This window comes from Acanthochromis polyacanthus, chromosome 11, assembly GCF_021347895.1.
Source record: "Acanthochromis polyacanthus isolate Apoly-LR-REF ecotype Palm Island chromosome 11, KAUST_Apoly_ChrSc, whole genome shotgun sequence".
Lineage (NCBI taxonomy): Eukaryota > Metazoa > Chordata > Actinopteri > Pomacentridae > Acanthochromis > Acanthochromis polyacanthus.
In genome coordinates this window covers 9461063-9475826 of record NC_067123.1, presented here as the reverse complement: position 1 = coordinate 9475826, position 14764 = coordinate 9461063, and the positions used below count along the sequence as shown (strand labels likewise).

The 14764-nt window shown below is 40.2% G+C and overlaps 2 protein-coding genes across 3 annotated transcripts in view; both read right to left on the bottom strand.

Annotated features, from left to right (window-relative positions):
• Positions 1–14764, bottom strand: part of LOC127536227 (H-2 class I histocompatibility antigen, Q9 alpha chain-like) — an 82169-nt gene that overhangs the window by 48933 nt on the left and 18472 nt on the right. The window lies entirely within an intron of this gene.
• The window catches only part of LOC110964532 (class I histocompatibility antigen, F10 alpha chain-like), a 70454-nt gene continuing 67196 nt past the window's right edge, over positions 11507–14764 (bottom strand). Inside the window, exon 8 of the mRNA XM_051956072.1 lies at positions 11507–12792. The gene's annotated coding sequence lies outside the window, so the exon portion shown is untranslated. The remainder of the gene's footprint in view (positions 12793–14764) is intronic.

Below are 14764 nucleotides of genomic sequence, written 5' to 3'. Positions count from 1 at the left end.
AAGTCGCTAAGTTGGCAACACTGGGTAGGAGAAATAGAGGTATAAGGGGAGTGGTTTCAACATCACCTCCATCTGAGCCAATGAGAATTTAATTTTGGCTTTAACGTCACTAAAAAACGGGTGAAACTCACCAACTGGTTATGAACGAAAGTGAAAGTACAATCTGCCTATTTTAGCTAGTTGAAAATAATGGAAGAGTGGGGTCTTCATTTGGAGTTTCTTCACTTTGTACTTTATGACAGGAGTGTTTAATGTTCTGCTGCTCAGACTGTTCATAGTGATTTTTATTCTAATGTGACATAATGTGCAGAAATGTACTAATTTTCTGGGAGGTCAGAGTCACTAAACTACATTAATACAGATTCACACTGGGGCTTGAGTGATGACCTGAAATCTCATCTTTTTGTCCAATTATTTGTGACTTCCTTGAGATTTAAAACATTTCTGATGATAAATATCAAAGTGTGGTTTCACTGCTGTTCAGTGAGTTTCTGTGGTGAGCTGCTCCCTCCAGTGGTTCAAACCTCCAGATCATCAGAGAGCACTGTGGCGGACAGAAATAGAATAGAATAGAATAGAATAGAATGCCTTTTATTGTCACTATACACAAGTACAATGAGATTTAGAGCATCTCCATCAGTGCAAGATACATGTAATAAAAATCACAAAAAAGGATAAGTTAAAACAGTATAAAAGAATAAAAAAGTGCATGGTCAGTGTGATATTGCACATTAGAATAGTCTGTATTGCACAGTAGACGGTTTTGAGGTAGTCTTGGGAGGGAGGGGGGCGGGGGGGGGTTGGAATGTCAGTGCATGTTTGAATTCAGGGTGGTGATGGCTTTTGGAAAGAAACTGTTTTTGAGTCTGTTTGTTGTGGTTCTGATGCACCTGTAGCGCCTTCCTGAGGGCAACAGGACAAACAGGTCGGAACCAGGGTGGAAGTTGTCCTTGATAATGTTTCCTGCCCTTTTAAGGCAGCGGGAGGTGTAAATGTCCATCAGGGAGGGGAGGGGGCAGCCGATGATTTTCTGTGCTGTCTTAACAATCCTCTGAAGCCCCTTCCTATCTGCCATGGTGCAGCTGCCGTACCACACTGTGATGCAGTAAGTCAGCAGGCTCTCAATGGACGAGCGATAGAAGGTCGTCAGCAGGGTGGGGTCCAAGTTGTGTTTTTTGAGAACCCTCAGGAGGTGTAGCCGCTGCTGCGCCTTCTTAATGATCGCAGTGGTGTTGTCTGTCCAGGAGATGTCGGAGGAGATGTGGACGCCCAGGAACCGGAAGGTGTGGACCCTCTCCACACACTCACCGTTGATGCAGAGGGGAGCTAGGTCGGTGCCGAGCTTCCGAAAGTTGACAATGATCTCCTTTGTTTTCTTGGTGTTCAGAGCCAGGTTGTTTTCTGAACACCAAGCTGCCAACTTCAGGACCTCCCCTCTGTAGGCTGTCTCGTCTTCTCCTGAGATGAGTCCGACAACTGTTGTATCGTCAGCAGACTTCACGATGAGGTTGCTGTTGTGGGCCAGACGACAGTCATGGGTGTAGAGGCAGTACAGGAGGGGGCTCAGCACACAGCCTTGTGGGGAGCCGGTGCTCAGTGTCCGTGTGGAGGACAGGTGGGGGCCGAGTCTCACAGCCTGGGGCCGGTTGGTGAGGAAGTGTAAAAAAGACATTTATTTTAAAACATATGAGTATATAACATTGAAATTAAATGAGATTGTGGGTATCATCTTATATTCTCATATTTGTATCTTGTGTTGATGTTTTAGAATACATTGTTTTCTACCATGTTTATTTAGATTTTGCACTGTTTATATTTCTAAGACTTGAATGGGAGCAACTATAACGTAGGCAATTTTCCCTCAGGGATCAATAAAACATTTCTGATTCATATAAATGTATTTAATTGAGTTCATTACAGCCTTAACATTGCTCCTGGTATGTGTTAGATCTACTAGCAGGACTCACAATATGATAATAAAACATAAGAGTGTTGTCATGCAAAGCAGAAAGAGGCGGAGCTTCTTGAACAGCAGCATCAGATCAGTTCTGTCAGAATAAATGCTGCTGATCTGACTGAATGCTGAAAACTGTCTGACTGAAGAGAAACTCAACACCACAGTTTGTCTGGACACCTGATGCTGTTTTTCATTTTGCTCCTGCTTTGGTTTTTTTCCATCATTTCAATTCTCACAGTTTGAAGCAATTTAGAATTATTTATTTAGAATTTAGGTTTCACTTCTTCAGCTGGAGCAGAATTATTCACAAAGGTTCATCTCTTATTTAGAGAAAGTCATGTCAGCAGTGAGACAGCGCCCCCTACAGACAGCTCGTGCATGTACCTTTGAACTATGAAAAAGACAAAACTTGATTACGTCAAAAACATCCTAATAAAAATGTCACGGGTGGCCAATATTTAGTGCTGACATTTACAATCTTTATATTGCAGATATTCAGAGATTGTCAGGATCTCAGAAAATCATCTGAAACACCTAAATTCTCTGTTTTAACCCGAACTACAAGACTAGCAGTTCTCTCATTTATCTTTTGAATTTATCAGCGTGTACAGCAGATGTGTGATGAAGACACATAGTAAAGTGTTTTTTAAGGTCTGTCTTTTTCTACTTTTGTTTTTCATGAAACTGAAAGCAGATGAACCAGTAAGTGTGAATCCTCACTAAAGCCAGTTTTATTTGTTATGAAGCACAAACTCTCTACTGACCACATGCAGACCCTTTAGTGCAGAGAGGTGGACATGAACAACACACCATCCTGTTTTTCTGTTCATTAAGTTTTACAGCTGCAGCGAATACACAGAAAATTGTTCTTTTTAAAGTCATGTTTTCGTGTCTGATTAAAACAAGCAGCCTGTTAAAAAGACATGAAGTTTACAGAAGTCATCACCTGTCAGTTACTTCCTGACAGAGACCATCTTGTCCTGGAGATTACAGAGGAGTCATTCCTCCAGAGAAGCTCTTTAATAGGTTCACTGAGTGGGTGGATCTAACGTCTAAGCTCCCTTCCCTATTTATATGAATGTACCCTGAAAGAAACGAGAGAATAATTTGTTTAGAAAGCAGAACAATGCAGCTCTGCTGACTGCTGGATGCAGTTTATGAATGTTTTTTTTTTCTGTTGCTATTTTTTTCTTCCTTTTATTCCACATGCCTCACAGGGCTACGACACCCCTCCTTACAACATTCTGTTTCATCTGCGATCTTTTTCAGCACAGCTTCTTATGTATTTATTTTACAACTTGTATCGTTTTCTCCCATCTGTGCAGTTTGAGGAGGTTTGTACTCTACAGCAGTTTCAGTGTTTCTCACATCAGAATAAGGAGTTAATCAGAAAACTTCCAAAGCTCAGGCTGAGTAAGAATCAGGGTTCAGTGGAGTGTAGCTCAGTTAGTCAGTCTGTCCTGCACATTTGTTTTGTTTGTAGATGATTCTTTAAATTCAGCCACACTCACAAGATGATTGGAAATTTAAATGGAAATGACCTGCTATTAAATTATCTTCTCTGAACACATTAAACTTTGTACACATCAAGTATCAGTGTCAGTATTGGCACTTGGTGTTACATTGTAAAGGAAATAAATATTAATATCACACAGCATCAATCACTAGTGTTTCTGTGGACTCTGGTCTTTAATGTGTTTGCTCTTTTCTATATTCCTTCTTTATTGTTAATGGAAAAGTACGTCATACTAAATATTTGCCAGCATCTAATAAAGTCACTTGTCTTTTTATTCTTTATGTGTACATGTACAGTCCCTGACAAAAGTCTTGTCACTTATCCATTTTGTAGAAACAAAAGCTTATAACCTGACTTCTAATTAATCCATTGGTTTTAGAAATGGCTCATATGAAAGCTAGAACCCTCCCAAATTATGTTTAAAATACTAGAATAAATTTGCTTCACTGAAGAAAGATTCATCATTTAATGAACACAGAAATGTCAGATTTTGGCAAGACAAAAGTTTTGTCGCCTACAGAGAATAATGTGAAAATTGAACATAATTTACTTCAGATACAAAAATATGTTGCATAACATCAGTGAATTAAGTAGTGGTGCTGTGAGATCCATATTTAATATTTTGTATGACTTCCATGAGCTTGAAGGACTGCATCCATGCGGTTCGGCAATGATTCATACAATGTGTTAATGAAGTCATCAGGAATAGCAAAGAAAGCAGTCTTACATGGGTCATTCCAGGTGAAATGACCAGATATTCCTTGGGGGTGTTGCTGCACCATTTTCAAATTAGTCCTAAATTTGCATGCCATTAGATAGTCACAAAAGTACTTTTTATGCAAAATTATAGGCCTGTAGCTCAAATAGTTTCTGAGTTGTGGGGGTCTGAAATTTTCAGAATTTGGGCTATAAAAAGCCTCGCCAGCGTTTTTTGCATCTTTAAGTGGTTATTTCTCAGTCTCTAGACATACCAGAGAGCTGTGAGTTGGTAAACAAGGCCTCTGCATGTAGCTAGTGCCACACAAACATCCCCAGGTGTTTCCCTACACTCTGCAGGCCATGGGGGCTTGCTAAAAATGCTAAAAATTAAGAGATACCTACTCACAAGTGGGGTTTGGGACCTTAAAAGTAGTAGAAATACTGCACAGAAGTGTTCTAACACCCCTGGGTTCCATTCTACACAAACTTGTGTGATAACTTAGCAAACTGGAGCTTTCTAGGTACCTCAGTTTGGAAAATATGAGCTCCCAAAGTTGGACGAGATTTTTAATTGACTATTTTTGGCAATAATATGTGTCTGCAGCCGGATGCTGTACGAATACGACCCGCACGAATAATCCCCGCATGAATACGGCCCTAGACATACACTTCTCATCAAAACTGAGACTTTCCAAGATGTTTCCTACAGTAAACCAGGACTGTGACTGATGTGGACAGACACCAGCTTCATTAGCACACATGTAGCACACATAACCTGGACAAAAGGACTCAGAGACAGTTTTTTCTCTGGAGCCATCAGCGCTCTGAACACAATCACTCATCACTCACTGAGTTAAAACAGGGTGACCCAAAAGTTTGGAAACAAAGTTTAACTGCAGTGTCTGTTTCAGTTGGGGGTGCATGAATTCACTCTTATTTTATCCATTTTTGTTATAGCATATGTCAAGTGGGGCCTAGTTATTTGAGATCCCAGGAGCAACCACCACCTAAATAAAAGCTTTAAGCAAACCAATGAAAAGTTAAAATGAGAAACTATATAAGTTAACCACATGATTATGCTTATGCTTGATGCAAGAATGATTTTGATAGGCTGATATATATTCTGGAAATGATGATTGCTATAGAAGAGAATGATTTAAAATAAGTTATTTGATCATGCTAAGAAAAATGATTTAAAGAAGTGATTCAGTGTAACTGAGTGAGTTTTGAATGGAAGTAATCTGTGCTGTTCTGAGCTGTATGCAGACAGGATGGGAAAAGCAGAAGTCTCCTCAGAAATGAGGAACTTGGAGTTTCCACAGGATGACAGGATGGGCTCAGGCCTACATTGTCATGACAACTGAAGTGTGTGTAACAAGTGGATGTGTTAACAGAAAAGATGGAAAGAATGATGTATGCGTGATAGGAAGAAGGTTGTGTCTTAAACCTATGAATTAATTACCTGGGCGTACCTATTAGTTAGAATTGTGTGTGAAAATGTGTATGTGCTAAGCTGAAGTCGAGCTAGGGTATAAAACCCAGAGACAGAGACACTGAATTTGGAGTTCTCCCCTGGAGGGGGGAGATGCTGCTCGCCGGAGCTGCCGGGGAGCATCGCCAGAGTTCTGAAGAATCATCACCGGACCCTTTTGCCCAAGAGACGTGAAGACAACGCAGGACTTAGGCTCCAGAGTTCGCTGAGAACATCGTTGGAGGCAAAGTCTTTGTCTGACTTTGTTCAACAAGCGAAGACCACACTTTGCCAGACAGAGAGTCCTGAGAGGTCTGCAGTTGTCCAAAGAGATGAAGAGAGGCAAGCACCCATGGCATCCAGAGAGGCACAGGAGGCAGCAGCAGAGGGCTGCTCCACTCCAGGGGCTGGAAGACCCAGTGACCCACCACAGCCTGATGAGACGGGGGCTTTCCACCACCACCATCCGACTGAGAAGACAGCTGAGACGCCCGCACTTGTGTTCCAGCTGCTACTAAAGATAACTGCCAGACCAACGATTGGCTATCGGGACCTCTCCACTCCCCCTGCCTATGAAGAACACCCTCTGCCCACAAAGAAGACTTCGTACCGAGTCTGCTGGTCCACGGAGGAGTTCAACTAGACGCAGGTCAAGACCAGGCGTGGCAGCTAAGGCCTGGCTGTCCGCTCTCTCTCCTAAATTTACTAATTAGAGAAGATTCTTAGGTACGCTCAGCTTAGTTTAGTTTAGTTTGAAATAATCAGAAATAATTAAATTGTTTAATCATGAATTGATGCTGTGCCCTTGCTAAAACTTGCTTAATAAAACGCTATATTGCATTTAAAGAGAAGTCTAATGAAATGATTATGATTCACCTATTCTGCAAAGTGGTAAAAAGTTAAGTTGATTGTGTGCATTAAATCTAATGGTTCTTAAAGGTTACTTTAATCCAACTAGTTATTTAAACATTACCCCTGAGGTTAGTTTTCCAAACCTCTAAAACGAACCTAGGAATATCAACAAGTGCCACAGTTTTAAGAGGAAAGCTGTCGTTAACAAACGTGTTCAATAAATCAATTCTACTACTTAGGAGGGCTGCTTAGTAAGAGAGTATTTATTGGAGTAAGAGGGGTAAGACGTTTGGAAGAAGACAGTTAGGACCTAGGCGAGTATTCCTCGACACCAGCTTAATTATTCTGCTGAAACCTGTTAGGTGGAATACTAATAGGCAGATAGAATCTAACCCTTTAAACGGAGAGCTGGTCCTGATTTAACCTGAGGCAAGGGTTAAAGAAGGCTATACTGAACGACATGGCGTCCCTGGGTGGGCAGGGCTCGACTAAGACAGACGCTAAAAAGGGACTCCTGTCAGATGATACTGACCGACATGGCGTCCCTGGGTGGGCTTGACTACGACTAAGAGAGAAGTGCCCAAAAGAAGATTCTGAGGATCCAGACGACACCTAGAATCAACCGCCAGAGCCTTTCAGTGGAAACTGGGGAAGAGAGGGCCAATCTCTTCTGACCGAGGGTCCACGCTGTGGAGATCGGGGAAGAAAAAGACGAGACCTTCTGACCAAGGATCCACAGCACGGGTGATCAGCCGACAGAGAGACTCGGGATCATCACGCCTGACGGGAGGTACAGTGAGAACCGCAGGCTAGAAGAAGCCGCAGTGACCTTTGGCCAGCGCAACCCAGAAAAGAGGCACCGCGGAGCAGCCAGATTGGGTCTGCACTCATCCCTGCTCAACGGTCCTACGAGAGGTTTTGAGGAAGCAGACAACTCGAGACGACAAAGACGATGGCTGAGAGCCAGCCAGAGAAAGATGTACTCGTCCCTGCCAAAGAAAAAGAGCCAGTTCAAGAAGACGCGAAAGTCAGAGGCTCCGATGAATCAGAGGAAGAAGATTCATCCTCCAAAACCCCAGTGCCCGGGGAAACAACGATCAGTGAAGTGGTAAGAGAGTCCGCTTCGAAGAAGCTTCACCCAGGTTCCACTCCGGTGTACCAGAACCAGATTGTACTGGTAGGAGAGGGATGGAGCAACTGTCTGCAAGAGACGCAGATGAGGAAATGAGAGTTACAGGACATGCTGCTTTGCAGGGTGAGAGCTCAGACGCAGATGAGGAAGTAAGGCCAAAAATAGAGTTGGCCACATCAGCGGCAGGCACCCCGGCTGCAGAGGCAGAGAAGCGGCTGTAGAGGATGGCAGCTGTCACTAAGGAAGTGAGTAATTGAAGCACCAGAGAGTCCAGACGAGATTGGGGGGCTCACTGATTGGGAAACGACGAGGTAGATCTTTTCGTCCAGAAGAGAAGAATTGCTGTCGGGATCGAGGAATGGGACCAAACCCCTAAAAGAAAAATTCTCCCAGAGAAGTACGTGGAAGAAGTGGTGCGGGTCGTACATGAAGCGCTTGGCCATGTGAGCACACTTCCTACCCGTAGGGAGCTGGAGAAGCTGCAACTCTGGATTCCAGAGTGCCGTATACGACAAGTGCTGAGGGCCTGTGAAGTATGTGGTCGATACAACGCAGGATGCCGAGGGCGAAGAGTAGACGGGCTCACCATCCAGAGCGCTATTCCCTGGGGTTCTATCTGCATGGACGTAGCAGGCCCAATGGGGGTTGCAGGGAGAAGAGGTGAGAAATACCTTTTAGTGCTGGTGGACTCTATGTCATTCCATATGGTTACTAAACCAGTAAAGAAGGCTAACAGCTACAGTGTGGTTAGCATGCTAAGAAGAGCTAAATACGAGAAGCCTGACATAATAAAGCAAGTTTTAGATAGCAATACAGTTTTGCTTGAAAGAAGAGTAATCCAAGAAGTGGAGCAGCTAGAGCCAGTTCCAGATTAAAGAAAACCAGGAACCAGAAACCATGGCTACGAGCACACAAGGCTTACCACCCTTCGTCGGAGTAGCCAACGTTAAAGGGGTGGTTACTATGCAGAGAAATACAACGAGGCTCTGGGCAGGCAGAGCCCTGAAGAAACTGGATGATGCTGAAAGCAGAATCCTGTCAGATGATGCAGAGATGCAAGTCATCGGCGGCTGTGAGGACACATCTGATCTGTTGCAGATCGTGGGGGAAGTGACCGTCACCACTGAAGACGATGGACGGACGCAGCTGGGTGATGTGGTTAACCTTTCGGCTCCAGAGGATGATGAGTATCTTTTAAAATGACCTGGTGTTAGCTACCTGTGATCTCAAGGAGAGGGTGTCAAGTGGGGCCTAGTTATTTGAGATCCCAGGAGCAACCACCACCTAAATAAAAGCTTTAAGCAAACCAATGAAAAGTTAAAATGAGAAACTATATAAGTTAACCACATGATTATGCTTATGCTTGATGCAAGAATGATTTTGATAGGCTGATATATATTCTGGAAATGATGATTGCTATAGAAGAGAATGATTTAAAATAAGTTATTTGATCATGCTAAGAAAAATGATTTAAAGAAGTGATTCAGTGTAACTGAGTGAGTTTTGAATGGAAGTAATCTGTGCTGTTCTGAGCTGTATGCAGACAGGATGGGAAAAGCAGAAGTCTCCTCAGAAATGAGGAACTTGGAGTTTCCACAGGATGACAGGATGGGCTCAGGCCTACATTGTCATGACAACTGAAGTGTGTGTAACAAGTGGATGTGTTAACAGAAAAGATGGAAAGAATGATGTATGCGTGATAGGAAGAAGGTTGTGTCTTAAACCTATGAATTAATTACCTGGGCGTACCTATTAGTTAGAATTGTGTGTGAAAATGTGTATGTGCTAAGCTGAAGTCGAGCTAGGGTATAAAACCCAGAGACAGAGACACTGAATTTGGAGTTCTCCCCTGGAGGGGGGAGATGCTGCTCGCCGGAGCTGCCGGGGAGCATCGCCAGAGTTCTGAAGAATCATCACCGGACCCTTTTGCCCAAGAGACGTGAAGACAACGCAGGACTTAGGCTCCAGAGTTCGCTGAGAACATCGTTGGAGGCAAAGTCTTTGTCTGACTTTGTTCAACAAGCGAAGACCACACTTTGCCAGACAGAGAGTCCTGAGAGGTCTGCAGTTGTCCAAAGAGATGAAGAGAGGCAAGCACCCATGGCATCCAGAGAGGCACAGGAGGCAGCAGCAGAGGGCTGCTCCACTCCAGGGGCTGGAAGACCCAGTGACCCACCACAGCCTGATGAGACGGGGGCTTTCCACCACCACCATCCGACTGAGAAGACAGCTGAGACGCCCGCACTTGTGTTCCAGCTGCTACTAAAGATAACTGCCAGACCAACGATTGGCTATCGGGACCTCTCCACTCCCCCTGCCTATGAAGAACACCCTCTGCCCACAAAGAAGACTTCGTACCGAGTCTGCTGGTCCACGGAGGAGTTCAACTAGACGCAGGTCAAGACCGGGCGTGGCAGCTAAGGCCTGGCTGTCCGCTCTCTCTCCTAAATTTACTAATTAGAGAAGATTCTTAGGTACGCTCAGCTTAGTTTAGTTTAGTTTGAAATAATCAGAAATAATTAAATTGTTTAATCATGAATTGATGCTGTGCCCTTGCTAAAACTTGCTTAATAAAACGCTATATTGCATTTAAAGAGAAGTCTAATGAAATGATTATGATTCACCTATTCTGCAAAGTGGTAAAAAGTTAAGTTGATTGTGTGCATTAAATCTAATGGTTCTTAAAGGTTACTTTAATCCAACTAGTTATTTAAACATTACCCCTGAGGTTAGTTTTCCAAACCTCTAAAACGAACCTTGGAATATCAACAAGTGCCACAGTTTTAAGAGGAAAGCTGTCGTTAACAAACGTGTTCAATAAATCAATTCTACTACTTAGGAGGGCTGCTTAGTAAGAGAGTATTTATTGGAGTAAGAGGGGTAAGACGTTTGGAAGAAGACAGTTAGGACCTAGGCGAGTATTCCTCGACACCAGCTTAATTATTCTGCTGAAACCTGTTAGGTGGAATACTAATAGGCAGATAGAATCTAACCCTTTAAACGGAGAGCTGGTCCTGATTTAACCTGAGGCAAGGGTTAAAGAAGGCTATACTGAACGACACATAATAAAATAACTTAAAAGCATAGTATTTGCCGAGTGCAATAACTCGGAAGAAAATTAATAGACCCATAAGGTCCAGGTCTGCTGGAGCATAACTTCAAAATGCAGGCCATCAGTGTCAGATTTCAAAACTCTTGATGGTAAAGTATCTGACAGTTTTAATTTTTTAAACATCACAAAGTACTATGAGGCAACATTTACTGGCCAGTTTGAGAAACCTTCATAAGCATAAATGAAGGTACATTCCAGAAGATACCAGTGTAACCAGTTGGTGGAAACATTCACAGCTTTGTATAAGAAACAAACATGAACATGTTGAAATATGTTTGTTTTACACTAATCTGTTACTCTTCTGAATATATCTGTGGTACTGATTATTGAAATAACATTATATTATTTGGATTATAGACTTTTCATTTGTTTCCAAACTTTTGGGTCACCCTGTATGTGACCTGTTGGGTTTTCAGTTTAGCAAAATCAGTCTTTGTGCAGACAATGTGACAAAACATGTGACATTGTAATGACTATTTTACACATCTGTCATGACAAATTTGACACTGAACGCAACCACAACTGTGTCTGGTTTGATCTGCTTCTGTAAGCAGAACCAGACACAGTTCACTAACAAGGCCTGTAACTCAATCATCACTATTATTCTCTCATCATGTGAAAAGTAAAGTTTCTCCTTCACTTATCTGTAAAGAATCACAGTTCAACATCTACAGAGAAACACTAAGACAACAGAGAACACTCAGGCAGCATCCATGAAACTGTAGCTGGATGGAAACTGCAGGTGGAATCACAAGAACACACTAAAATCTGGATTATTGGGGAGTTTATTGAAAAGCAACAAAGTACAAAATTACACAGATATGCAGCATAAGTGACAATCATCCACTAATAAGTGAATGTAACGTCACTATTTAATTTTAAAATGTTTTGAAACATAAAAAGGACACTGTCCTGAATTACCAGCAAGAAATATGTTCAAGAACATTTCACAGTGTATTGATAACTGAAATATACCAAAAGAACTGTACAATCTAGTATTGAGCCACACATGAGAAATGATTTTGTAGAACAATAACATCATTTAATAATTAAGAACAACTTTAAGACTAAAATTATAATTTTAAAATTTTAAAATTTTAAAAATATAATATTAAAATTTCTCGATCTGCTTGGAATCAAAACAAGATATTTACAGAATTTACAACAGGACAAATATTTGCATATTTGTGTTTTGTGTCTGTGTGCAGAAATACACTCCATCATTTTACATTCTTACTTCAAATATATTTCTTGTACATTAATTGATTTTCAGATGGAAATGTGTTTGTAACAGATTACTGACAAATCAGGATCATCACCACAGTGATGAAAAACTGCCTCCATCACTTTTCTGTCCTGTTTGTCCACTGAGAGGACTGGAGTCAGTCCCAGCAGCAGAGACGAGCTTCACTTTATCTCCAGCAGGAACACACAAAGACCAGTTACACTGACAACTGCAGGATGTTGAAACTCTGCAGTTTACATGTTTCTGGAAGCTGCTGATTGATTTGCAGCATTTTGTCTTAATGTTTATGTCATTTTATCACCAGACCCTCAGAGTTTACGTCTATGAAAAGGAGAATGCATGTAATGTGTCTGTGTGTTTATAAATGTATATCTACATCTGTATTATCAATATTGATTATTGTTTATTGATCTACAGGAAAAACCCCAAACCAGAAATATGTAACAGTAAATATGATAAATGTGTTAATTCTCTGATTCATTGTGTTTGTATGAAGAACACTGAGATGCTTTCAGTGATTTTATATCGTTTCAATGTTTTAATTCTCTGCAGACATTTGTCATCATGTTTTATCAGAAGAAATTCCACTTTTAAATTCAAAACTAAATGCATAAAACTACTGAGTATCACTTTGTTTGATGACTCTTTAATTTTTCCTTGAATTTGAATCAGAAAATATTTCTAACTCAACCCCCAACACTTCTTCTACCAGTTTATAATAATGATGAACATCCAATGAATTTCCAGTTTATGGAGGAGAATGTGGTGACACTGATCCTTGTTTCAGTGCAAAATGTGTCTATAAACCTAAAGAAAGAAAAATAAATGATAGTTAAACCACATAATGACAGAATCATTTGGACCTTCAATATTTATGATTCAGACATTTTGTCAAGTATTTACCTACAACAACCTTTATAGGTAAACAATACAAACATTTGTTATAACTCAGTTCAACCATTTTAATAAAGTGCTGCCACTGTTTTCCAAAAGGTTAATATTACTTCTACTTGATATATTTTCTATTACTTTACTTTGACTTCTCTGTTTCTCTTAATAATGTAATTGAACTTCATGTAAAACAGCTTCACCTTTTTGAAGAAGGATTAACTGAACTTTATTGTTTTTACAGCAACAATGTGCCCCAAAATTTTGCATTAGACTTTACATAACATGTTTTAAATCAGTTTTGTTCAACTTATGAACCAACTCACTGAGTGCGGAGTTTTGTTTGTCATTCAGGCTTTTGGAAGCATTTCCTCCTGGACCTCTCTGTTCTCTACAGCTGTAAAGAGAGAAACACATTAACTCCCACTGTGATCTGAATCAACACTGTGTTTTACAAACAAATAACACTGATTTTTTTTTTTTGCACAAAACACAGAAACACATTTCAATCTAGAGTGAATCAGAGAAAACAGAATCCAAACAGGTTTAACTTACGAGATGGAGGACGTTTGTCTGAAATTACAAGAAAATAAAAATGATTTCAGTTGCACATGAAAGTTGTTCTACATTATTTTTTTCCAATCACTTCTCCCTTACATTAATATTATACAGTAGTCGTATTTTCATGAAGCTGTAGCTCTCAGCCTTGCAGCAATTACTTATGGATTTTGGATAACGTTTATTTCATTTTTGCAAAGTAGATAAAGTCAAAACATTGAAAGAAAACATCTGTTTTGTTCTCTCACCATTCTTCTTCTTGTAAACAATGAATCCAACCACAGTGATGACAGAAAGAACAACCACAGCAACAACGATGGGGATGATCATGGGGAGAGAATTTCCTGTTGAGCAAATAAAAACAAACAAATCACAACTTGAACAAATAAAGCAGGTGAGAACAGAAAAACATAAATTTGACAGTCGATAGTCCTGTGAAAATCAAGGTTTACTTTACAGATACTCTATGTTTGTGTTCCTGTTGGTAATTTATATTTTGTTTCCAGCTAACACAGACATAATTAGAGAGTTTGTACTCATTTATTCTTTCAGCTTTGTTATCTTTGTTGAGCTGCATGTCTCTGAGCTGGTTTCTGTCCCACATACTCAACCAGTCAAAAGTCTGGACACACCTTCTCATTCAGTAGTTTTTATTTAATTATTTCACACATTGTAGATTAGTACTGAAGACATCAAAAATCTAAAAGAATACACATGGAACTATGTTTTAAACAAAAAAGTGTTTTATTTTCAGTTTTAATCTACAATGTGGAAAATAATACAAAGTCTGGAATGAAAAGGTGTCCAAACTTTTGACTGGTAGTGTATGTTATTAGCCCTGTAAATACATATAAAGAGAGTTTCTAACAATCATATTTAAATTCCATGTGTCTTTTAACTGCAAGCAACATATTTAGCAAATAAATTTTATTTTGACTGTTTTATTAAGATACAAAACAAAAAACCTCTTCTATGACTGTCCAGTATTTTATAAATACTGTGGCTGTAAATTCACATTTTCATTTGCACATTTCTGTGTACTCTTTAAAATAAATAAATAATAACAATACTGTCACCCTTGTATATTTTGTTGATTTTTTTCTATTTTGTATTTTCTATATTTGCATCTTATTTCACTTTGTTTTAATTTAGTTTAATTGAATGTAATTTTATCTCATCTTATTTTACCTTCACTTTATTCCTTAATATTTTGTGTTGTATTATTGTTAATTGAATATCCAGCTGCTGTAACAACTTAATTTCCCTCCAGGGATTAATGAAGTCATCTAAGTCTAAGTTTAAGTCGAATTCATGAGCTGTGGTTACACACTAA